Source organism: Schistocerca serialis, chromosome 6, assembly GCF_023864345.2.
Source record: "Schistocerca serialis cubense isolate TAMUIC-IGC-003099 chromosome 6, iqSchSeri2.2, whole genome shotgun sequence".
Classification (NCBI taxonomy): domain Eukaryota; kingdom Metazoa; phylum Arthropoda; class Insecta; order Orthoptera; family Acrididae; genus Schistocerca; species Schistocerca serialis.
Genome location: NC_064643.1, coordinates 411,942,700 through 411,967,416, shown reverse-complemented (window position 1 = coordinate 411,967,416; position 24,717 = coordinate 411,942,700). Strand labels below are relative to the sequence as shown.

The 24,717-nt window shown below is 42.1% G+C and overlaps 1 protein-coding gene and 1 non-coding gene across 2 annotated transcripts in view; one reads left to right on the top strand and one right to left on the bottom strand.

Annotated features, from left to right (window-relative positions):
* Nucleotides 1-24,717, bottom strand: part of LOC126484892 (tubulin polyglutamylase complex subunit 2) — a 157,284-nt gene that overhangs the window by 53,694 nt on the left and 78,873 nt on the right. The gene's annotated exons all lie outside the window — the stretch shown is intronic.
* Nucleotides 16,933-17,005, top strand: Trnaa-agc (transfer RNA alanine (anticodon AGC)). The gene has a single exon. It is a non-coding gene; the product is annotated as a tRNA-Ala (tRNA).

Genomic DNA, 24,717 nt, shown 5'->3' with positions numbered 1-24,717 from the left:
GACAACATGTGGGCCCGGCCACAAGATTGTTGCGACAACGTTGCAGAAGTTTCGCTGGGATATATTACACTCTCCACACAGTCCCGATCTCTCCAGATGCCATTTCCAAGTTTTTGGAGCCCTGAAGAAAGACATCCGTGGCCATCGATTTGTTTCGGAAAGAGAGGTGAATGACTGGGAACAATCATGGCTCCATAGGTAACTACAAACATTTTTACATAAATACATTGACAGTCTTGTCTCACAGTCGGATAAATGTATGAACATTTACGGTGATTATGAAATAATGAACACTTAAGTTACTTTTTCCGTATCTTTAGTTTTCGTTTGTTTGCTCCTTATGGACTCAGAAAAAATGAAAGAAAAACGAAATCATTAAGGAATAACAGCAATGACACTAGAGATACATTAAACATCAGGATAAGGGACCATGTATTAGATGATGTGAATTAATTCTGCTGACTTAGAAGCAAGATAATGTATCATGGGCGAAGCAGAGTAGCACAAACAAAGAGGTGATTCCTCACTAAAGGAAATCTACTGCTGTCAAATGGTTCAAATGGCACTGAGCACTATGGGACTTAACTTTTGAGGTCATCAGTCCCCTAGAACTTAGAACTACTTAAACCTAACTAACCTAAGAACATCACACATCCATGCCCGAGGCAGGATTCGAACCTGCTACCGTAGCGGTGGCGCGGTTCCAGACTGTAGCGCCTAGAACGGCTCGGCCAGTACGGCCGGCGTACTGCTGTCAAACATAAGCTACAAACTGAGAAAGAAATATCTGCGAATGTACTTCTGATGCATAGTACCGCATGAACGTGAATCACGGGCAGTGGGAAACCGGAAAAGAAGAGAACTGAGGCTTTCAAATGTGGTCTTACGGATCTGTGTTGAAAATTAAGCTGACTTGTACAAAATGAAGAGGTCCTCCGCAGAATCTGAGAGGAAAGTAATATGTGGGAAACATTAAGTAGAAGAAAGGTCATGATATACAACGAGTGATGAGACGTTCCGGAATAAAATTCACGGCCCTAGACGGAGCTGTAGAGCATGAAGTGTGACACGACGTTTTTATGAAATGACATGTCCTACTTTCAGGATTCTGTGATGAAGAAAGCTGTTCGTGACATTCAGTAGTAAGTAGGTTTCAGGACATCCCACTGTGAGAGAGATTATCACGATGTATGTGGGTTGGAGAACATTTTGAATCCATCACTTCTACAAGGCACGACAAGGAGCGAGCTTCACCACTTTCTGTGTGGGGACGCTTGTTCCTTAGCGTCATGGTTTGAAGGTCTTTAGAAGACAAGCGGAAAAAAAGGAAAGGTCACGACTGCAATGGACGTCGTGACAAACGACTGTCGAACTGGCTTATGTAGATATGCTTCTTGTCTTGATGTCGTCCAAGCAACATCAGTTTAGAAAAAGAATCTGTCAACCCGCGTCGTATACTATAGTGTTTTGTAAGAGAAAACTGGAACACAGAAGGTTTAATGTTTAGCCGTTTACGTCATTCAAGTAGCTCGGAAGACAATTAATGCTCTGTTTCAGCACCCATCCACGCCCAAAGAGACGAGGTCCCGTGAAGACGGCTGTAACACGGTCGGGTGGATCTGATAATGATGTTTGGTTTGTGGGGCGCTCAACTGAGCGGTCATATGTGCCCGTACAAAGTCCCAATTTTTACACAGTCCAATTTTTAAACAGTCCAATCTAGCCACTGTCACCCATGATGATGAAATAATGAGGACAACACAGACACCCAGTCCCCGGGCAGAGAAAATCCCCAACCCGGCCGGTAATCGAGCCCGGGGTAATCCAGAGGCAGCAATGCTAGCCACTAGGCCACGAGCTGCGTACTCGGGTGGATGTGACTAGCAGGGCCACCTCAGCAAACATCGACGAAGGCGACCGAAAGAAATTTACTAAATAAATCTACTAACATCTAGCATCAGACGGTTACAGGTCGCACACAGGAAATGTAGCATTGATGCCATACCACAAAAACCATCCAAATTACATTTCAAGGGAAAACATCTAATGTGATTTAACGTCGTTCACAGTTTTCTACTTTAGGTCGTGTGTATATGTGACGAATCCGGAGAAGAGTACAATCCATTTCTTCTTTCCATAATGAAGTATGCTGCGTACCCTGTAAGGAGTTGGAAGCCATGCAGAAGTTTTCAGTGGACCCTATTGTCACACTAAAAAGCAAAGTAGCGGCAAGAGCTATCTTAAATTTTTGTTGATCACATTCATTCAATATTGTTCTGTTCCACTCACACTGCTCTGATGAGCGCATACAAGAAACAATATGTTTCTCTTAATTTCCACAGTAGCCAGATCTCAATGTTATTAAAGTCATTGTCATGTATGCTTTTGTTGCTACTCCACTTCAGCATCTCTGAAGGAATAGTAGACACTTCTTTGCAAGAAAATATATAAATTCGAATTTATCAACAATCAATATTTCCTTGCGTCGACATGTTTTCGGGACTACGCCATATTGTGCAGGTGATCGTTTTATTTTGTCCTATCTATTACGATGGCCAATTCATTTTTTTACTCGTATGTGGTACTTAACAGCGTTTCAGTTTATTGAAATATCGTATGTCGCTAAATATGCAGCAAATCTACATTCAACTGGCAACAGATAAAGTGAAAGGGCCAACAGTATGTTCCTCGACGATAAACATTTCACGCGACGAGTCATACTACACCAGCTGTCCTCGGGCTGCCATTGTAGACTCAGTAAAGAAACCATACGATCACTCAAGATTTTAGACAGAATGAAATCTAGCGGCTACTAAACCTGTAAACTAAGCTGTGAGCACATAAATTAAAATAAGCTACCAAAACAAATATGAGATTTTTCTATACCCCTCAAAATTATGAAAAAATCGTAATTTTCCTGAAATAAGTAATAATACATTAATAAAACTTTTTTAATGTATTAGGTTTTACAGAAACTCATGATAGGACCACTGAATATCACAGGGCTCACATTCGACCCCACTTCTACCTCAGGATTTTATGATACATTAATGTTGTTTTACAATTTATAATGTTGACAACATTTTATATGCCACCAGTTATTTGTTGCATGTTTGTGGAGATTAGTTCTGTTGCACTTAGCCGGAAAATGGCTTTTCCAAAAGGAACTGCTCGAAATATTACTGCAAGTTAATCCTCTCTCTGAAGAATCAAATACTGACATCAGTGAAGCAGATTCTGATGTCTTGTGGAGTGACGGAGACATAGACGTCTTAGAAGAGACTGTTCCTCATTAGATGGAAATTCGGAAGAAGATTTGGGAAGTTCAAACATCCAGCCTGTAAAGGGACTGACAAATACTTCTGACTGTTTTAAGTAAGTACTTACTGTATTTTAAGTTACTATATATGTGTGACAGCGTCTAATGCCACGATATACACTTTTATCTTTTACATGTAACTCAAAAAAAAAAAAAAAAACAAAGAAGAAGCGTGGCACAAACACGAGTTGAGAAGAACTTGTGTGAGAGAGGAAAGATGAAATCGTTTTACCAAAATTTCAAGATGCATCCGATCTGACGACGCGGATGCGAGACGTCGCAATCGAACTACTGACAAGCTGGTTCCCATCACACAAATGTCTGAAATGTGGGTAAATTACACTTCAAGGCGCTGATGTTCCTCACAGCAACGTAAAAACTGACGAACAACTTGTGACATTTAATGTCAGGTGGCCTTTTCGGCAATATATTCCTTCAAAACCAGGAAGTTGCGGGCTGCAAGTGATAGTGCAACATTTTACGTTCTCACTTCGTAGATTTACGTTAGTCGGCAAGAAAATGAATCACGTGAAACTGGTCAAGGCAAGAGAGTTGCTTTAGATATGGTTTTCTAGACAGTGGCGGAAATGCAACGGCTGACAATGTTTTCACAAGTCTTAGTTTGGCAAGAGCACTGTTAGGAAGAAAGGAGAACTACCAAAAGCTTTTACTCAGACCAAAAGTCAAGCTAAAGTCCATTTTTCGGTTCCATGATATGTAACAAATGCTTCGTATTGCCCAAAAAAGGGCAAAGTTGTAAGTTTGCTAAGTACAAAGCATTCAAGGGAGGAAATGGAACATCTTGCCAATAATTAGAATGGATTATAATAAAATAAAGTCAGGAGTAGGTACACACGTACACTACAAAGAGTATGAGCAAAAGATGGCCAATGCTTTGATTTTATAACATGATTGATATTAGTGCACTGAATGTATTTATAATACGGCTGCATCCTACACCAGGTATAGCGTCCCCAGTGCTATATTACGAAAAGACTTAAAAAACAGTATTTATAAAGAGACATTTAAAAATTGAATAATATATTTTTATCATGTAGCCGTAAAATAATAATTTCTCTATGTAAGTTTCGATTGCAAAGAAATAATTTATGACAAAATGATCTAAAGAGACGACAAGATACGCTCTTACGTTAATTTTTTAGTCGACTTCACTTATTCTCTTGTCTTGATTGTGTATAGACGGACATCTTGCGAGTGCTGGCAAATGTAAGCATATTTGTATGAGTTAAGCATATAATATATTCATTTAATATTATTGTGCACGTTTAATTTGTAAGAGGTGATCCCGATTTCATGTCCGCCTTCCTTGAATTAACCTGCATTCAAGTAATTTACAGTTCAACAATCGCAGCGGCCGATGCAGCCAACGACGCCATTACGTGGCGATATTAACTTATGAAAAATTAGCGGAAGCGGAAAACTCGCCCGCCATTAACATAATATTAATTTTTCTGCACAGCCGCCCGACGTTGCAGAAAATACGTAGCTTTAAGATTCTTATTTTCAGTACCATAGCCGACAGCCAGAGGCAGGACTCCGACTACAATACAGTGCTTAACGCAGGTAAGAAAAATACTCTCGCACGTGTGTGGGCCGCAATTGTAATTAATAACTAAAGATTTCTTGCTGTAAAGTGAACTGACTAGCCGAGGAAATTAATATGAAAAGTTTATTACATTGTTCAACTTATATGCTCATGTTTTAAGATTCAGCGAGTCTAACATTCATTAACGTAACAAATAACTTGAGATTAATATTGTTAAAAAGGAGAACTTCAGGAAAGCATTTAATCATAAATCAAAATTAAATGAAATATCATTTTTATTAAGGCCCACCACGTAAGTCGGCAACAATCAAAATAATAATAATAATATATTAAACTACGACGGCCGACGGACGCGAGATTGGCGCCGGAACTTTGGGGCCCGATCAAAGAAAATACGAAATTTACTACATCTGACTCTATTGTAATGAATGTAATTATGTATGTGTCTAATTGTTGTAAAATATTAATGCTTATATGAATTCTTTTACATGTACAACAACAAAACCACACCCTGAGGAGAGCTGGAGAAGAAAAAGTGTAGAAAAGAAAAGGGATTACGAGAAAGAAAAATAAAGGTAAGGCCTATTGTGCAAGCATCCTGTGTAGCTCTGTGCGGAATATCGAACCCATATGCACATGAGATACCATCGGTGTTTTTGTATTTATGTGTTTATTTTTGGAGGGGATAATTATTCCTTTTGTGTATTTATGTGTTTATTTTTGGAGGGGATAATTATTCGTGTGTATATCAGTGTTAAAGATTTGTCAGTGGCTTAAAGTGAATTTATTATGGGTAAGATAGGACAAGCTAAAGCATCCATACCAGACGAACAAAATTTTGTTAATATGGAAAGTGAGGGTCATTGGCAATACGTAAACGAATCCCAAGCCACCGCCTCGGATAACATAATTTCCAGAGAGGGGGGCGAGGATCTGTGGACGGTGAATGACGCTCCACAGCAGAATGGGAATAGAGTAACAACTCCACTGCCTGGGCAGGGGGGCCAATCGAGTGCTAGATTAAGCGGGGCACCAGTATGCTCACCGATTGCAGACCCATTTGCAGAATTTCTGCGCAGGTTAGAAGAAAGAGATAGGGAAAAAGAAAGAATGTCAGAACAGAGGGAAAAACAAAGAGACGAAAAACTGGCTCAGATGCTACATGAGCAGGAGAAAAAATTAACGCAAAAGCTCATTGAGCAAGAGCAGCGCAGTGAAGCGAAGCTAGATAGTATCCAAAGCGAACTTGCCGAGATGCGGGGCGCTTGCAAAGAAATCCCCGATCTTGTGCAAAGCTTAGCTGGCGAGATGCAAAAATTACAGATATCGCAGGCTAGGCTTGAAGACAATGTCCAGGCTTTAACCAACCGCGTGGATAATGTGGAGATAGATGCGCGGAAAAGTATTGATACATATTTGGAAGTGCAAGCTCAAAAAGTAGAAAAAGAATTAAATGAATGGCTGGAAGTAAAGGATCGCGAGATATCTGCAAAAATTGAAAGCGACGTAAAAACAGCTGTAGAACAAGCGACTGCGGCCGCGAGTGTAAATATTGACGCTAGCGCTGCCGCACTACGTGCCGAATTAACACAGATCAAATCCCGTGTGACAGCGGAGTTGCCAAATTGGCAACAGGAGGTCGCGCGGAGACTGTCTGCGTGGGAAAGCAATGTAAGCAGTGGCGGACAGATAATGAATCCAACTCCGTGTACTGATTACTATAATAACGCAGACTGTATGCAGGGTGCGAGTGCGCAACCGCAACCTAATGTGAATTATGAGCACGAACAATATGCGATACCGTGCAGCGCACATCACGAAGTAATGAATGTCCCAGAATGTAGCAATCAGATGTGCAAAAAAGAGGACAATGTAATAAAACATAGGACATTCCAACCCTTCAATAGCGAAAAACGAAATGTCCACCCTGTTGTATTTATTAAGAGCTTCAGGGATGTGTTTCCCAGGACATGGACGGAAAGACAAAGAATAAAGTTCGTGGTCTCCTTTATTCAAGGTGACGCGGCACTGTGGGCGACCGACGTGTCCGAAAAATATCTAACGATGCAACAGTTTGAAGGTGCTTTCTTGCAAAAATTCTGGTCCGATAGCGTCCAAGAAAGACTACGAAAGGAGTTGCACAGTTCAGAAATGTACAATCCTAAGATGGGAACGTTACGCAAATATTTTGAAAAGTATATAAAGAAAACCAGGCACTGTGACGAGCCAATGTCCGATCGTGACATAATCAGATTAATAAAAATGAAGTTGCCCAGTGAAATTAAAAGATATTTCATCAATGTGCCAGAATACGATATAGAACAATTCATGGAAATAGTGGATTCTGTTGACTTATTGATCGAAGATATGAAAACCGAAAACAAGTGGAACCATGCAGGCTGTAATCAACAAAAAGCCGATTACAATAGCAGCCACAGTAACGGTAGTAACTTAGTACCAAATGGTAACGGGAATAGGCAAGAGCACCGGCAACAGAATGGAGGCACAAACAATGCCAATGGTTATAACGGCAACGGTTATAATCGTCAAAATCGAAAGAGATATCATGATGGCCGCATGAGTAATGGATATGATGGTAACAGCAATCCGCAATGGCGGAACAACCGAAACCAGTGGCGTGGTTGTAATGAACCGACACCACAGTGGCAACAAAACACAGCGCCACAATGGAACGCCAACCCAGGTCCGTCACAGAACATGTCAGGAAGTTACAACCGACCACCGCAAAACCAGGGCCATACACAGTATCAAAATACGCCATCGGCGAGGCAGGGCGGCCAACCCAACAGTAGCAACAACAACAACCAGAACCACAACGTGAGGTTAGTGGAAGTGACAGACAACTGTCAACCCACTAATGCTCATCCGTTAAACTAAAGACAGCCACAATACGCTCTCCGTTGTTGGCTGTAGGATGGTGTAGTGAGGGCACATTCACGAATGAGAGCCATAAACTTTGTATGCTGAGATACAATGAGGGAACAAAAGTACACTCCTGGAAATGGAAAAAAGAACACATTGACACCTGTGTGTCAGACCCACCATACTTGCTCCGGACACTGCGAGAGGGCTGTACAAGCAATGATCACACGCACGGCACAGCGGACACACCAGGAACCGCGGTGTTGGCCGTCGAATGGCGCTAGCTGCGCAGCATTTGTGCACCGCCGCCGTCAGTGTCAGCCAGTTTGCCGTGGCATACGGAGCTCCATCGCAGTCTTTAACACTGGTAGCATGCCGCGACAGCGTGGACGTGAACCGTATGTGCAGTTGACGGACTTTGAGCGAGGGCGTATAGTGGGCATGCGGGAGGCCGGGTGGACGTACCGCCGAATTGCTCAACACGTGGGGCGTGAGGTCTCCACAGTACATCGATGTTGTCGCCAGTGGTCGGCGGAAGGTGCACGTGCCCGTCGACCTGGGACCGGACCGCAGCGACGCACGGATGCACGCCAAGACCGTAGGATCCTACGCAGTGCCGTAGGGGACCGCACCGCCACTTCCCAGCAAATTAGGGACACTGTTGCTCCTGGGGTATCGGCGAGGACCATTCGCAACCGTCTCCATGAATCTGGGCTACGGTCCCGCACACCGTTAGGCCGTCTTCCGCTCACGCCCCAACATCGTGCAGCCCGCCTCCAGTGGTGTCGCGACAGGCGTGAATGGAGGGACGAATGGAGACGTGTCGTCTTCAGCGATGAGAGTCGCTTCTGCCTTGGTGCCAATGATGGTCGTATGCGTGTTTGGCGCCGTGCAGGTGAGCGCCACAATCAGGACTGCATACGACCGAGGCACACAGGGCCAACACCCGGCATCATGGTGTGGGGAGCGATCTCCTACAATGGCCGTACACCACTGGTGATCGTCGAGGGGACACTGAATAGTGCACGGTACATCCAAACCGTCATCGAACCCATCGTTCTACCATTCCTAGACCGGCAAGGGAACTTGCTGTTCCAACAGGACAATGCACGTCCGCATGTATCCCGTGCCACCCAACGTGCTCTAGAAGGTGTAAGTCAACTACCCTGGCCAGCAAGATCTCCGGATCTGTCCCCCATTGAGCATGTTTGGGATTGGATGAAGCGTCGTCTCACGCGGTCTGCACGTCCAGCACGAACGCTGGTCCAACTGAGGCGCCAGGTGGAAATGGCATGGCAAGCCGTTCCACAGGACTACATCCAGCATCTCTACGATCGTCTCCATGGGAGAATAGCAGCCTGCATTGCTGCGAAAGGTGGATATACACTGTACTAGTGCCGACAATGTGCATGCTCTGTTGCCTGTGTCTATGTGCCTGTGGTTCTGTCAGTGTGATCATGTGATGTATCTGACCCCAGGAATGTGTCAATAAAGTTTCCCCTTCCTGGGACAATGAATTCACGGTGTTCTTATTTCAATTTCCAGGAGTGTAGAAAAGGAACTTGTAGACATACCGCAGAAATGTAACCGAACCGACAAAAGTGTTGTGCAGGCTATATTGCAAGCAGATATGTACGGAGCACCAATACAGATAATAGTCGATATCGGTGCGTCAACCAATGTCATGAGTGCTTGAGTCAAAATAATAGAATACCAGTATTGCCAGTGAAGAATTGTCGTGTAACAGGTCCAATAGGTGCACAATCTCATATCATAAAGCACCAGGTGCAAGTCGAGTTTACGGTAGGAAATGAAGCAATGAAAAGCTCGTTCCTAGTAGTTAAAGGATTACGTGTTGCTTGCATCCTGGGGATGGAATTTTTACGCCAGAGGGACGCAAAAATCGACCTCTTGTGCTGGGAAGTAAGCCTTATAAATGAGGGTAGACGGGTAATTTTGCCGTTGTTGAGGACACGGGAAGTGCACGGTAAATATTGCCGGAGCTTTCAGTCGAGATTCGAAGGGATACAGGTAATGAATTTATATTCTGACTTAAGTACAAGACAAGCATGTTGTAAAGAGTTTATTACTGAAGACAGAGAGAAAAAAAGGAAACTGATAGCCATGAAAGTCAGGGAGTCAGAACATTTGACTGAAGCACAACAAAACGAATTGATTCAGCTACTTACAGATTATGAGAATATGTTTTTGGAAAACCCGGTGTTATCGAGGGCTACACCTATAACATCGAAGTGGTACTTCACGATACTTTCTGTCACGCAAACTACACCATCCCGTGGTCAAAGAAGGAGGCAGTTACGAAGGAAATAAGAAAAATGCTTGATTGGGGGATAATTGAACCATCTCTATCCCCGTACAGCAGTCCGCTCGTGGCCGTAGCGAAAGCGGACGGCAGTATACGTCTCGTGCTGGATGCGCGCGATATTAACAAAATAATTGTACCTGTCAGAACGCGACCAGAAAACATGGATGAACAGATACAGAAGTTTTATGGAGTTAAATATCTCACCTCTGTCGATATGCGTTCGTCGTATTGGCAAATCCCACTAACTGAATCATCAAGAAAGTACACTGCCTTTGTGTTTGCCGGCAGAAGTTACCAATTTAAAGATTTACCATTTGGATTAAATGTTAGTGCAGGTGTCTTCATTGCAGCGCTCGATACAGTATTAGGATCAGATTTGTTGGACCGAGTAACGTTGTATGTCGATGACTTATTAATAACTACTCCCGATTGGGAAAGCCACATGGACACGCTGAGATGCGTACTAAAAAGATTTTCTGAGGTAGGCGTAACAGCAAATCTCGCAAAATCCAAATTTGGCAGGGAGAGAATAAAATTTCTTGGTTATGTAATATCACCTACAGGTATTGTGCCCGATCCGAAGAATATGGCAGCAATTGAGAACTTCCCTCCTCCTAGAACCAAGAAACAGTTAAAGGCATTTCTGGGTCTAGTGTCATTTTTCAGACGATTCATACCTGACCAGCTTTTAAATGATAATACCCTGTTAAACTTGTTGAGAAAGAATGCACCCTGGATATGGAATTAACTGTGCCAGCAGTCATTTGAGCAAATACGACAAGCCCTTCTAAATGCTAATCCACTGTCACATCCCGACATGTCAAAGGAATTTTGCCTTGCCACAGACGCTTCCACTGTCGGACAAGGCGCTTGTTTATTCCAAATCGATGAGGAAGGTGGAAACAAGAACGTAAGAATAATCGGTTTCGCAAGCCGAGTGTTGTCAAGTTGTGAACGATCATATACAGTCACCGAACTCGAAACACTAACAGTAGTATGGGCCATGAAGAAGTTCAGATATATGTGAACGGAAAAAATGTAAAAAATTTCTGTGATCATCAGGCCTTAAGTTTTTTGCTGACATGCAAGTTAACGCACGACAGGTTGACTAGGTGGGTGCTTGCTCTGCAGGAATATCAATTTCAAATAATGCATATAAAAGGTTGTGACAACGTAGTACCTGATGCTTTGTCACGGTTGCCGCAAGGTCTGCCTGAGCTAACAACATTACTAGAACAGGCAACAGAGTACAAAATTTTAGTTATGAAAGACCTTACTTGTCGAAAAAAGTTCCTGCAGGCGTGCAAGCAACCGCCTAATTTACAGGACGAAGATCCCGCCTTGGGAAAAGTCAAACAAGAACTCCTATCTTCGGGTGGAAATCAGATAGGTAGCCATTATTCTGTGCAAAATGGGGTATTATATTACCGGAAGGATGTTAACAAGGACTTGTGGTGTATCTGTGTACCGGAAGTATGTATCAGTGATTTAATCTGGCACGTGCACCTTTCGTGGGGACACGTGGGTATTGAGAAAAGGTAGAGCACTTCTCGCAAGACAATGTCATTTTAAGAATATGAAAAGAATAATTCAGAATGTTGTAAGGACATGTGTAGTTTGTCAAAGGGCGAAACCTACAAATCTGCCCACTGTAAGTGAATTGCACCCTGTTGTTCCTAACAAACCATTACGACTAGTTTCTGTTGACATTCTAGGGCCACTACCCACTGCAGAGGTGGTGTGAAATATGTATTTGCTGTATATGATGCCTTTTCCAAATTTCTAAAATTGTATCCTGTAAAAGCTTCAACGGCCACACCCCTCATTCAGAAATTGCGAACAGATTATTTTGTTAATGTTGGCAAACCACAGATCATATTATCCGATAATGCCTCTACAAGAGCAAGGTATTAAACACATTTTTGTAGCTCGATTTTACCCGGAGAGCAGTCTTGTAGAGCGTACCTTTAAAGAGTTGAACAGGTTCATGAGAACTTACATTCCGAATCGCCACACCAAGTGGGCAGAATACGTTTCGACTTTTGAGGAACTCCACAATAGATTGCCACATTCAGCCACCGGTTATACTCCACTAGAAGTCATGTTTGGAAAGAATGAAACCGACAGCTGGCTGTCACCATTACCAACTGTACCACGACAAGTTGTACCTCAGGAACAAATTATAGCTGAGACTTTAAATAACTTAACGAGGTGCGCGGAGCGCCGAAAGGAGAAGCATGACAAGAAAATAAAGAAGGTAACAGTGTATCAACCAGGTGACTTGGTGCTAATAAGGACTCATCCCAAGTCATCTCGGTTAGCGAAAAAGAATAAAAAATGGCAACCGGTGTATGCCGGGCCCTATAAAATCATAGACATACCACATGGATGTAGCTATTTGTTGGGTGACGTAGAATCGGAAGAGATTAAAGGACTCTATCCATACAAAGACTTAAAGAAGTTCGCTCAGTAGAGCAACGTTTACATTTGTGTGTAATAGGTTAAGTTTATAGTGTATTTTTTTGTGAGTAAATGTTCAAATTTTAGTAGAACATTTAAAGACAATGAGGCACACACGATTAGTACGATTCAATTTTGTAGATGTTAAGGAATAATAGTATTTTTAAGCAATTGCAATTTGAAGAAAAAAATGAACGTAGGTTAAAATATTAAAAAAAAATTCAACAGCATTTAATGATGAAAGAATTTTTCATTAGTGTGTCATGAATATTTTTGAACTGTAGTAGTAATGAAACCTATGAAATTCAATATTATAGAGTATATGTTGTTCCATGTATTTATGTCTATACCGATCTTGAAATATGCTCAATCATAATTTACTAAACAACATGAGTGCAGGGTACCTCATGTGTTGTGGACAAGGTACAAAGCAAATCAGTAAACGCGACTACCACTAAGCACTGTTAAAATATATTGCCACCTGCTAAGGCAGAGATTTGCACGAATTTATCGTGTAAACAAAAGTCACAAATCTAACATTAATCTAGGAACTTGCACGCTAGGCCTAGATTATAAAATGTGTACAATAATGCGAGAGGCAAAGTTTTGTAAAGTCGAACCTGGCTCTGGAGGGCAAGTACGCAATGAGTGGGCAGACATGACATGGGGACTTACCTCAGATGAGACGGAAATACAATTGTATAGTCAAAAAATCTGAAAGCAAGTACGACTCTTAAGTTGAAAATGAAAAGAGATAATTAGTGCGAGAGACTGGTAAAATCCAGCACGAGCCAAAATCCAGTTCAGACTGAATGAACTACATAAGTGTTTGTGAACTAATCGAAACAGTTACTTTAAGCCGTGTGAAAAACTGTGAAGGTGAAACTGTGATACGGACAGTGAAGTGCTAGTATTGAACGTTCAACAGCAGTGAAGACGCTAAACGCCAATATTACGCACGAAAAACTGTGAATTTGCTTATAAATGTGAGCTGTTAACGTGAAGTGAACCCACAGTCAATATTTTTGAGACAGACTGTAGTTTCAGTGAGCACAATAATGCGAGATTGGAATGCGATGCGTGGACTGTTGCAAAACAGCGACCGCAGAAACGGCGAATGTTTGTGCTAAGCTCGTACTGGGACACTCACCAGTGCCTCCGAGTGCGGCGAAAACATAAATAATTTTATCAAGACAAAAACTGACGTGTAATGGAAACAGTGGCGCGTCCAAACTTCATTCACGGGAGAAGATCCATGTCATGTATTCTGCAAGACAGTGCTAGCTTGACACTCGGAAACTGGCGAAAACTTAGCAACTGCCGCACTAATAAATGCTTCTTTCCCACTAGCATAACCATCTGCAGCGGGAAACAAAAATTACGTTGGTTGTGTGTATGTTTCATGTACTACGTCGGAGATGCGTAGCGGAGCTAACTCCTGCCAACAAGCGCGGGGGGCGGATATCATCCCACTCCGCCACGCCCGGCCGAGACAGCAACGCATCGCCAACCGTGCAGCCGATCAGCTGATTCTGACGTTCCACGATGGCGAGAGACACGCTGGCGTCGAGCGGGCGTTGACCTCTCCGCATCCGCCGCGAACGCCAAGCACCGAACACACCAACCGACGGCGTAGCGAGCTAAACGTCGCGGCGTAGATAATCAACGACACCGCAATCAATTGTTACGATGACCTCATTTCTTTGCATAGTGCAACAAAACATTATTTGTAATGTATGCACATCCTGTACTCCAATGACATCCCAGAAACAATAAAGTGAAAGTGACCAAAGCAGTTAGTCTGTCGCTCCGCCGAGGTTTTCCCCAGGGTTTCCCTACGGCCGCGCCAAATGGGGAGCGAACAGTTGACACCCCTGGGACTTCAAATATTCCGGACTAACTCGTGCTTGTATACCTTTGAACACTGCAAAAGTTGCAACCCTAAAAAGAAGCAGCCAAAATGAAACTAATTGTATTCTATGTCCTTTTGTGCATGACTGTATACGTAACCAATTGTATACTATATTGTTATGTAGATAGCTTCATCTGTATTACACCTTGTGTGCAACACACCTCAGTAATTACAACGATTTAAACATACGATGTGACATATGTAGACTGTGAAAGAAAAATCTGCGTGTGGACACTGTGGACATGAAAGAGGAAATATTTATGTCAAAAAACACGAACATTTTTTATGACATAAACATTTCGGGGGGCAATATAGCGTCCCCAGTGCTATATTACGAAAAGACTTAAAAAACAGTATTTATAAAGAGACATTTAAAAATTGAATAATATATTTTTATCATGTAGCCGTAAAATAATAATTTCTCTATGTAAGTTTCGATTGCAAAGAAATAATTTATGACAAAATGATCTAAAGAGACGACAAGATACGCTCTTACGTTAATTTTTTAGTCGACTTCACTTATTCTCTTGTCTTGATTGTGTATAGACGGACATCTTGCGAGTGCTGGCAAATGTAAGCATATTTGTATGAGTTAAGCATATAATATATTCATTTAATATTATTGTGCACGTTTAATTTGTAAGAGGTGATCCCGATTTCATGTCCGCCTTCCTTGAATTAACCTGCATTCAAGTAATTTACAGTTCAACAATCGCAGCGGCCGATGCAGCTAACGACGCCATTACGTGGCGATATTAACTTATGAAAAATTAGCGGAAGCGGAAAACTCGCCCGCCATTAACATAATATTAATTTTTCTGCACAGCCGCCCGACGTTGCAGAAAATACGTAGCTTTAAGATTCTTATTTTCAGTACCATAGCCGACAGCCAGAGGCAGGACTCCGACTACAATACAGTGCTTAACGCAGGTAAGAAAAATACTCTCGCACGTGTGTGGGCCGCAATTGTAATTAATAACTAAAGATTTCTTGCTGTAAAGTGAACTGACTAGCCGAGGAAATTAATATGAAAAGTTTATTACATTGTTCAACTTATATGCTCATGTTTTAAGATTCAGCGCGTCTAACATTCATTAACGTAACAAATAATTTGAGATTAATATTGTTAAAAAGGAGAACTTCAGGAAAGCATTTAATCGTAAATCAAAATTAAATGAAATATCATTTTTATTAAGGCCCACCACGTAAGTCGGCAACAATCAAAATAATAATAATAATATTTTAAATTACGACGGCCGACGGACGTGAGACAGGTCGGGCAGAAAGGAATAACTACAAGAAGCCGACATTCTCACAGAAATAGGAAAGCAACTCTTTGGTAGAAAACTAGACAATATTAGTTCCCCAGTACTTTTACCAACACCACAGACGAAAGAACGAGGATGGTGTCCATTTAGCAAAATGTCTGTGAATAGAAAATACACTGAAAAATGTTCAAAATGTGGTTGATCTATGTGTAAAAACGACTCGGCAATTTCTTGTCTTAAACGCAATGCCTTATAATTGTCACTTTGGAATTTTATCAAAAATATTTGTAGTGTCGTCAGAATAGTTTTCATCTTTACTGAAATTAGTGGTTAAAAGTAATTTTGCATTTTTATTTATGTTCATTCCACTACCATCAAGTTTTAGAAAATTAAAAGAATATAAGGAATGCACTTTTAAAATTATCCTTAGTAAAAAAAACAGATTATAGTGGGGTCACTAGAGACCACTCTTGTGCTTATCATAGCAAAAAATATTCTGCATTAGGAAGGTTAAATGGCGATCCAAAGCGGATCGATAGCAGGAGCCTGGAACGAGGCTTTGGCGGCGGAGGACAGTGACAACGATGAGCCTTACTTCTCTTCCGTTTAGAATATCCTAGATAGATGTATTTCAAGGGATTCTGCTGCCTGACGGTCTGTTAGCGATTTTCAGTTTTGGTAATCAGTTATAAAAAAGTGCCATGTAACCACTTGCCACCCAGGGTTGCTTTTGTACACTATTTATAGTAACTTACGTAACACGGCATAAGTTGAAAGATTTACTCTTTACTCGAACTACTGACAGACAGACTATCTGCAGATCTTTATCATACGTCAGATTCACATAGATCTCTTCGCTGACAAAATATGACTTCGTATATTGCTTCTATTCCAAGACACCGAAAAAAACAGTACTGTAGAGTGGAATTTCAGAATCATTCCTCAGATTTAATGAACAAGGACTGTATCTTGAAACCTGTCGTGTGATAGGACGGGAGAAGCCACCTTCGTCGCTGCTTCAAAGCGTGTACCACTCGCTCATTTGTCGACGCGTCCCCACTCTGGTAGCTGAACAACAGCAGCCGGCCGCGGAGTGCCCTAAGTCGGACTCGACCGCGTACAAACTGAAGCGGTGAAAGTTACGACTGGGCTGAGGCACTCCTGTATGTGCCATTTGCCAGAACACTGCAGTTGTCTGGGGGCGTAGCTCAGATGGTAGAGCGCTCGCTTAGCATGTGAGAGGTACCGGGATCGATACCCGGCGCCTCCAGCTATATATTTTGCTTTATCTTCGAAGAATCAGACAGGAAATCCAGCTGCTGTGATGTACTTCAAGCTTAGAAGGAAAGTGTACATAGGAAGTGTATGAGCGCCTACAAACTTATGCTGATCGCAGCACTTTAACTACGAAATATTTCGGTTTCCTAGACTGGTCTTCTCGGTTATCCCAAGATCTTTTTCCATCTGCTACCACCAAAACAGAAGGAATTTATCAGTCTCTCACTTTTATTAACCTTACAGTTTAGTAAATTTTGAATTGTGGGCATCTGCAGCTTAGAACTGAACTAGGATGAATAAGAAGCAGCTATATAAAAAATCTTTATTTCTGATCCAAGCTGTTATTTATGATTTATTTCAAACGATAAACAATAGATGTCCCAGCATTCTTTTTCCAGTTGTGATAAAACTGTTTAACCGTCAAGAGGTGGGTAGTAAAAAAAGCACCAGAATGTAGGGAACATCATCCCGCTGCAAAAAAACTAAGGCTTAACATCGCCGTGACAACATGACGTACGCATCTAGCGCCTCCCTGGACGAACTCTTCGGCTAGGCCGTCACTGCTTACATCACGTTGTCACGATGATTTTAATCCTTAGTTTATCTGTGTCGGGATGATGTTCCCTACATTCTGGTCTGTTCTAACTGGAACTACCGACCTCTTGACGGTTAAACAGTTTTATCACAACCAGACGCGGAATGTTGGATCATTTACAACTTATCGTTTGGAATAAATTACAAATCTGCATCCATGAAGATGTGCCGCGAAACGTGGGATCAGAAATAAAGATTTATCACGCAGCTACAGCGGTCTTATTCATGATGATCCTACGGCTCAGGTTAAAAAACCGCTTGCCTCTTACGTATCTTGGACAAAGCATGTCTAACTAAAATATTCGAAATAAAGACATATTTATTGAGCTACTGAATACTCTTGAATAAGTAGACTCTGCCTTCTGGAACACGGACAACAACAAAATTACATTTAAGGAAGTTGTGAAGTAGACCAACTTTTTACCCTACACATCTCAGTGTAATTGCGATAAATACGGAAGAGGTCCGAGGGTGATATAAATGTTATCGTTCATGAATCACAATAGTAAATAGACAACGAATGGAAGTGTAAAGAAAGAACCCAATAACTAATGAAGCAAGCTGATCGTCCCCTAAATATAAAATTACTCGTTGTATTTCTTCCACGTAGCTGTATCCAGCAAGTATTTTACTGACAATGGCAAAATCATCTATCACGTTGAAGACTTGTTATCAGTTCATTTTCCCAAGTATCCACTGCACATTGCATTACTTCGTAGGATTACAACTACTTAGTCGATCCGGTTCAGTACAGCAACATGCTGAATATTACTTTCACTTCTTTTCGCCTGCATAATCTAGTGTCTATCCATTTTTAAAGAAATATTCGAGTCTGTTTGCAGCAATAGTTCGTCTTGGCCGTTCGCCACTTCACTTCATCGTCTCTTTTTTTTCAGTTATTCAACACTTATACTTTGCTGTGTTCTTTGTACGTAACAGCATAGCCAGAAGCTCAGTCAGACAACTCTCATTTTTGGTCCTGGAGTGGAATCTGGTTGCGTTTCAGGAAGAAACGCCGTATCGCCACATCCTTTGTGACAGCTGAAAATGTAATATGGTGTCGAACACCTCCGGGAATCCATATTGGTGAAATTCACCTGTATAACCATGACCGCGATTTATGGGGTCTCCTATATGAAAAGAATGTTATCTCACAGTCCTCACGAACGGAAGTAACCTTGCTGTGTAGCATTCTCATTCTGCCAGAATGATGCGGTTGTGAAATCTCTCTGTAGAAACGCTACATCAAGGAATCTGCACGCCATTACAACCCGCAACAGCGAGTTATAAGACGTGAGCTAAGCAGCAAGTGTCACCATCTGTGATAGGTCTTGCCACGGAATTGTTTATTTTTCTGTTATGGCCATAAATTTTTAGTATGGAGCTACTGACTCTAATTGGCACTACCCATTTCTGTAAGCAAGATGCACGAAGGAATTTCTCATGTAGACAGAGTCCGTTCTGCGTCAGGTGCGGTCTACATGACACAAAAAGGCTGCGCTGAGCCACAAGCAACACCATGCACTACAGAGACTCAGGGCCGTAGGAATGCGGGAACGCTCAGTTAACAGGATAAAAACATATGCATTGTGATGGCTAGCTTGTTGCACGATGCCTGCTTTTAGCAAGTCAGTCAGAAACGCTTCCTCGTAAATGTTTCAAGAGGTCAGCCATAAAACCATCGCCCTCCTATGGGACAAGTGCCAAATTTATCTGCACTCAAAGGCAATCGCAAATACTTGCTACATTCGTCATGCTCTTACAACTGCTTTTAATGTGAGTATATATAAAAGCTGCCTATGACAAGGCAGTCATAGAATCCTTCCTCTACATGTGCCTTTCCCGTCACTTTCTGAAGATACGGACACATTTCCGTATGAAAATATCGAATGGAATTATTGGCCGGAATACCCCGTTTGGGAACCTGGAGTAACTCTTTTTATTAATGGCGCTTGAGCGAAGTGTGTGTCTTTGTGACGAAGATAATACGAAATTATTAGGACAACACAAACGCCCAGTCCCAGAGCGAAGAAAATCTCCGACTCGGCCTGGAATCGAACCTGTGTGCCCGCGATCTAGTGGCATCCACAGTAGCCATTAGACCACGGGCTACGGGTAGTCTTCTGCATTGACCCAATATGAGTCCTTTTAGTGAGAGCCGATATTTGAACACCGGACGTTGTGCGTGGCTGGGGAAAGAGTGTCCTATTAAAGCCCTACTGTGGTCGCAGCCCATGTTCACTGTATAAGAAGATATAAGACGCCAGAAAATCGATGTAAAACGTGTAGCATGGTATTTTTGTAGACCCTGGTGAAATTTAAGCAACTGTGGGGGGCGGAAGCGAATCCCAGATAAATTGAAAGGTAGTAAACATCCCAATGATCAGTAACAGCTTCACCAACCGAAGTATGACACTCTACGTCTGACCAGCGGCTCAAGAACTGTTGAAAGCTTGAATTATGTCAGTGTCAGACCAAGTAGCATGCTAAATGTAATGCTCTGCAATGCTCTTCAGGCTTTTTCGTTTCAGAATACAGCAACTTTGATTGCGTCTATTCTCTTCTACAGCACTTACACGAGAAGAGGTCATTGTGAGATAAATTTCTGTAAACCTCTGCTGCAGGCCGTGCTTATCGTGAATCTTGTTAATCGCTACCGCCTCTCCAAAATTTATGAAAACATGCCTAATCTTATCTATGAAAGGTCGTATGTCTTAATCAATCAATATATTCTCAGAGCTGAAGGTCATGACACTGTCCGATAAGCTTCGCACCAGTAAAGAACATTAGTATATTGTAGTCTCTTCTTCCAACCATTTGTTAATATTTTACGTGTCCATGCCTGGCAGAAGTTTGCAGCATGTAACAACCTTGCCGGCTGCGTAGACGTTTGGTTTCATTGGGCTGTCACCGATTAATAAGCAACTAGAAAACGTCCGAGGACGTCTAAGTCTATCTTTAAAGGACACGGCTTGTGATTTTAAATGTGGTGTTGTTAGTATTAAATTGGACAATCCGTTGTCTTTTATGTTTGACCAATCACTATTTAATAGTGACAGTTCACAAAAGGAATAAATACCAAAACAACTACCTTTTTAAAAATAGTATTATCATAAAATATTTATTGCTTTTTCAGTACCATAAACTGGCTGGCTGAGCATGACAAAATTCCTCTGAGAATATAATTCACTTCCTCTGTAGAATCACAATTCTCACGCTAATGTGTACTCAGTTAATAGATATAACAATATACACTTAATATCTTACTTTCCATTCAAACCTTCATTCATATTACTAATGAAATTAGCAATAATTAATGACAGTCGTTATAATCACAGTAATTACAGTTTTGTTTTCAAATATATTTTAACTACTTGATAATTTCATAGTCCGTAAGAAGCTGACGCCTTTCGGTCGTAGTCGTAACTACTCGCAGCTAGCTACTGACTCAGATCGCAGCTCTCATGCGATAACCATGACTCATTATCTGAAGCTGTCTGCCCGCTACCGTCTCATTCTTAACATAGGCGCGATATGAAGCGCTACGCCTCATGCTAAATAATATTGTAACACAACTCGAAACAAGATTTTCACATTGTGGTAAATTGCTCTTTCATAAACTACGCGATACTACTCAGTTTGCCAGTATATGGTTACATCATTTCCCCGTAGACGGTGTGGATTCATTATTACAAATGCACTGTGGGTCCTTCAATCATTCACACTTGGCTGTAAAACGGGAGACTGTTTCCTTCCAGCTTAAAGAAACTTTCCACACTCTCAGTTTGGGAGACATTGTCAAAAGAATGACTGAGAATGAAACGGACGAAATTCTTCCAGAAGATTTCAAACTATTTGGCTTAACGGCTACCATTCCTGAAACAAATGCTCCAGTTTAAAGTCAACGCGCAAAAACGTATTTGAGGAACAGTATGGCCCAGGATCGCTTACCAGCTCTTGCTTGTACATCAACTGAAAAACCAGTACTGTGTATACTCGAAAGCCGAGACACATGATACGATGATATCGTCGAAAGATTCGGGAAGAAGAAGAGCTTTTTTTGTTTTACAGGTAACAATGCTCAAAGGCCCATACTACCAATTCGTTCGTAAATAAAAGCGACTGTCATTATTATTATTATTATTATTATTATTAGTAGTAGTAGTAGTAGTAGTAGTATCAGTAGTAGTAGTGATAGTCGTCATCTTAGAAGTAGTAATAGTGGTAGCAGAGTAGTGGTAATTAGGAACGTTAGGTACGTTTACATTGAAAGGAAAGGAAAGAAGATTTCCCAATATATTTCGTGGCCTTCTGCAGAATTTGGAATGATCCGCCACTGGTTCCCCGTGTGTAAATGTAAGTGCAATAGAACTACTGAAATATTCTCTTGTGCATTTAGCATTGTGCTGTATTCAAACAGTTACTTTCGATTTAGCCGTTATATGTTCAAAATGAATCACCTTTGTTAACTGCTTGACTGTGAATGCCACTAGCTGTCCACTTCTTCTACGAGCCTTTGTTCCTTTTAGTTCTTTGTACGTATTTAAGAGCTGGAAGGTTCCAGTTTGGACAAAGCATAGTACCAAAGCAAGCAAAGCTAGGCGTTCTGGCTCGATGGGCCAATTGGAAGCGACCGATCACCGTGTCAACCTCTCCCAGCGGCATCATTGGGTGCAGTATGGAGGGACGTGGGGTCAGCACACTGCTGTCCCGGCCGCTCTTGACTTTCTTGACCTTGGAAACGCTACTTATTACTCAAGTAGCTCCTCAGTTTGCTAAGTGCATCCCGTACCAGTCCTCCCACCGAGGAAAAATACGTGGCAGTACAGTGAATCGAACTCAGGTGCTCCACACAGCAGCCAGGCACGCTGACCACTGAGCTATGGAGGTGGACTCCCGCAACACTAGCTTTCTGTTTTTACTGTCCGTACCTTTAAAATCCTTCCGGCAGCAGAGCACCTCCACATTTTTCTTCTAGACGTTTTCAATGATTGTAAATGTCCTCTACCTTGTACAGCTTGGCGCAAATCCACTGAAGCGCCAAAGAAACTGGTAGAGGCATGCGTATTCAAATACAGAGATACGTTAACAGGCAGAATAAGGCGCTGAGGTCGGCAACGCCTATATAAGACAACAAGTGTCTGGCACTGTTGTTAGATCGGTTAGTGCTGCTACAACGGCAGCTTATCAAGATTTTAAGTGATTTTGAACGTGGTGTTATAGCTGGCGCACGAGCGATGGGACCCAGCGTCTTCGAGGTAGCGATGGGGTGGGGATTTTCCGGACGACCATTTCATAAGCGTATCGTTAATATCAGGAACCCGGTAAAAAATCAAATCTCTGCCATCGCTGCCCTGCAAGAACGGGACCAACGACGACTGAAGAGGATCGTTCAACGAGACTGAAGTGCAGCACTTCCACGGATTACTGCAAATTTCAGTGCTGGGCCGTCAACAAGTGTCAGCGTGCGAACCATTCAACGAAACATCATCGATATGGGCTTTCGGAGCCGAAGGCCACTCGTATACTCTTGATGACTGCACGACACAAAGTTTCGCGTCTTACCTGGGCCCGTCATTACCGATGTTGGGTCGTTGATGAGTGAAAACATATTGCCTGGTCGGGTGAGTCTCATCTTAATGTATCGAAAGGATGGACGTGTACGGGTGTGGAGACAACCCCATGAACCCATGGACCCTGCATGTTAGCGTGGGACTCTTCAAGCTGGTGTAATGGTGTGGGGCGTGTGCAGTTGGAGTGATATGGGACCCCTGATACGTATAGATAACGACTCTGACAGGTGACACGTACATAAGCATCCTTTATGATCATCTGCATCCATTACGTCCATTGTGCATTCCGACGGACTTGGACAATTCCAGCAGGACAATGCGACACCCCACACGTCCAGAATTGCTACAGAGTGGCTCCAGGAACACTCTTCTAAGTTTAAATTCTTCCACTGGCCACCAGACTCCCTAGACATGAACATTATTGAGCAAATCTGAGATGCCTTGCAACGTGCTGTTCAGAAGAGATCTCCACCCCCTCGAATTCTTAAGAATTTATTGACAGTCTTGCAGGATTCATGGACTTATTATGGGTGGAGGTTATACTCAACATCCGAGCTAGGTTAATAATTGGCTCCTTTTACCAACCTCCCGACTCAGTAGCGTTAGTGGCAGAACAACTGAGAGAAAATCTGGAATACATTTCACATAAATTTCCTCAGCATGTTATAGTCTTAGATGGAGATTTAAATTTACCAGATATAGAGTGGGACACTCAGATGTTTAGGACGGGTGATAGGGGCAGAGCATCGAGTGACATTATACTGAGTGCACTATCCGAAAATTACCTCGAGCAATTACACAGAGAACCGTCTCGTGGAGATAACATCTTAGACCTACTAATAACAAACAGACCCGAACTTTTCGACTCTGTAAGCGCAGAACAGGGAATCAGTGATCATAAGGCCGTTGCAGCATCCCTGAATATGGAAGCCAATAGGAATATAAAAAAAAGGAGGAAGGTTTATCTGTTTAGCAAGAGTAATAGGAGGCAGATTTCAGACTACCTAACAGATCAAAACGAAAATTTCTGTTCCGACACTGACAATGTTGAGTGTTTATGGAAAAAGTTCGAGGCAGTCGTAAAATGCGTTTTAGACAGGTACGTGGCGAGTAAAACTGTGAGGGACGGGAGAAACCCACCGTGGTTCAGCAAAAAAGTTAGGAAACTCCTGCGAAAGCAAAGAGAGCTTCACTGCAAGTTTAAACGCAGCCAAAACCTTTCAGACAAAGAGAAGCTAAACGATGTCAAAGTTATCGTAAGGAGGGCTATGCTTGAAGAGTTCAGTGAATTCGATAGTAAAATTCTGTGTACCGACTTGACAGAAAATCCTAGGAAGTTCTGGTCTTACGTTAAATCAGTAAGTGGATCGAAACAGCATATCCAGACACTCTGGGATGATAATGGCAATGAAACAGAGGATGACACGCGTAAAGCTGAAATACTAAACACCTTTTTCCAAAGCTGTTTCACAGAGGAAGACCGCACTGCAATTCCTTCTCTAAATCCTCGCACGAACGAAAATATGGCTGACATCGA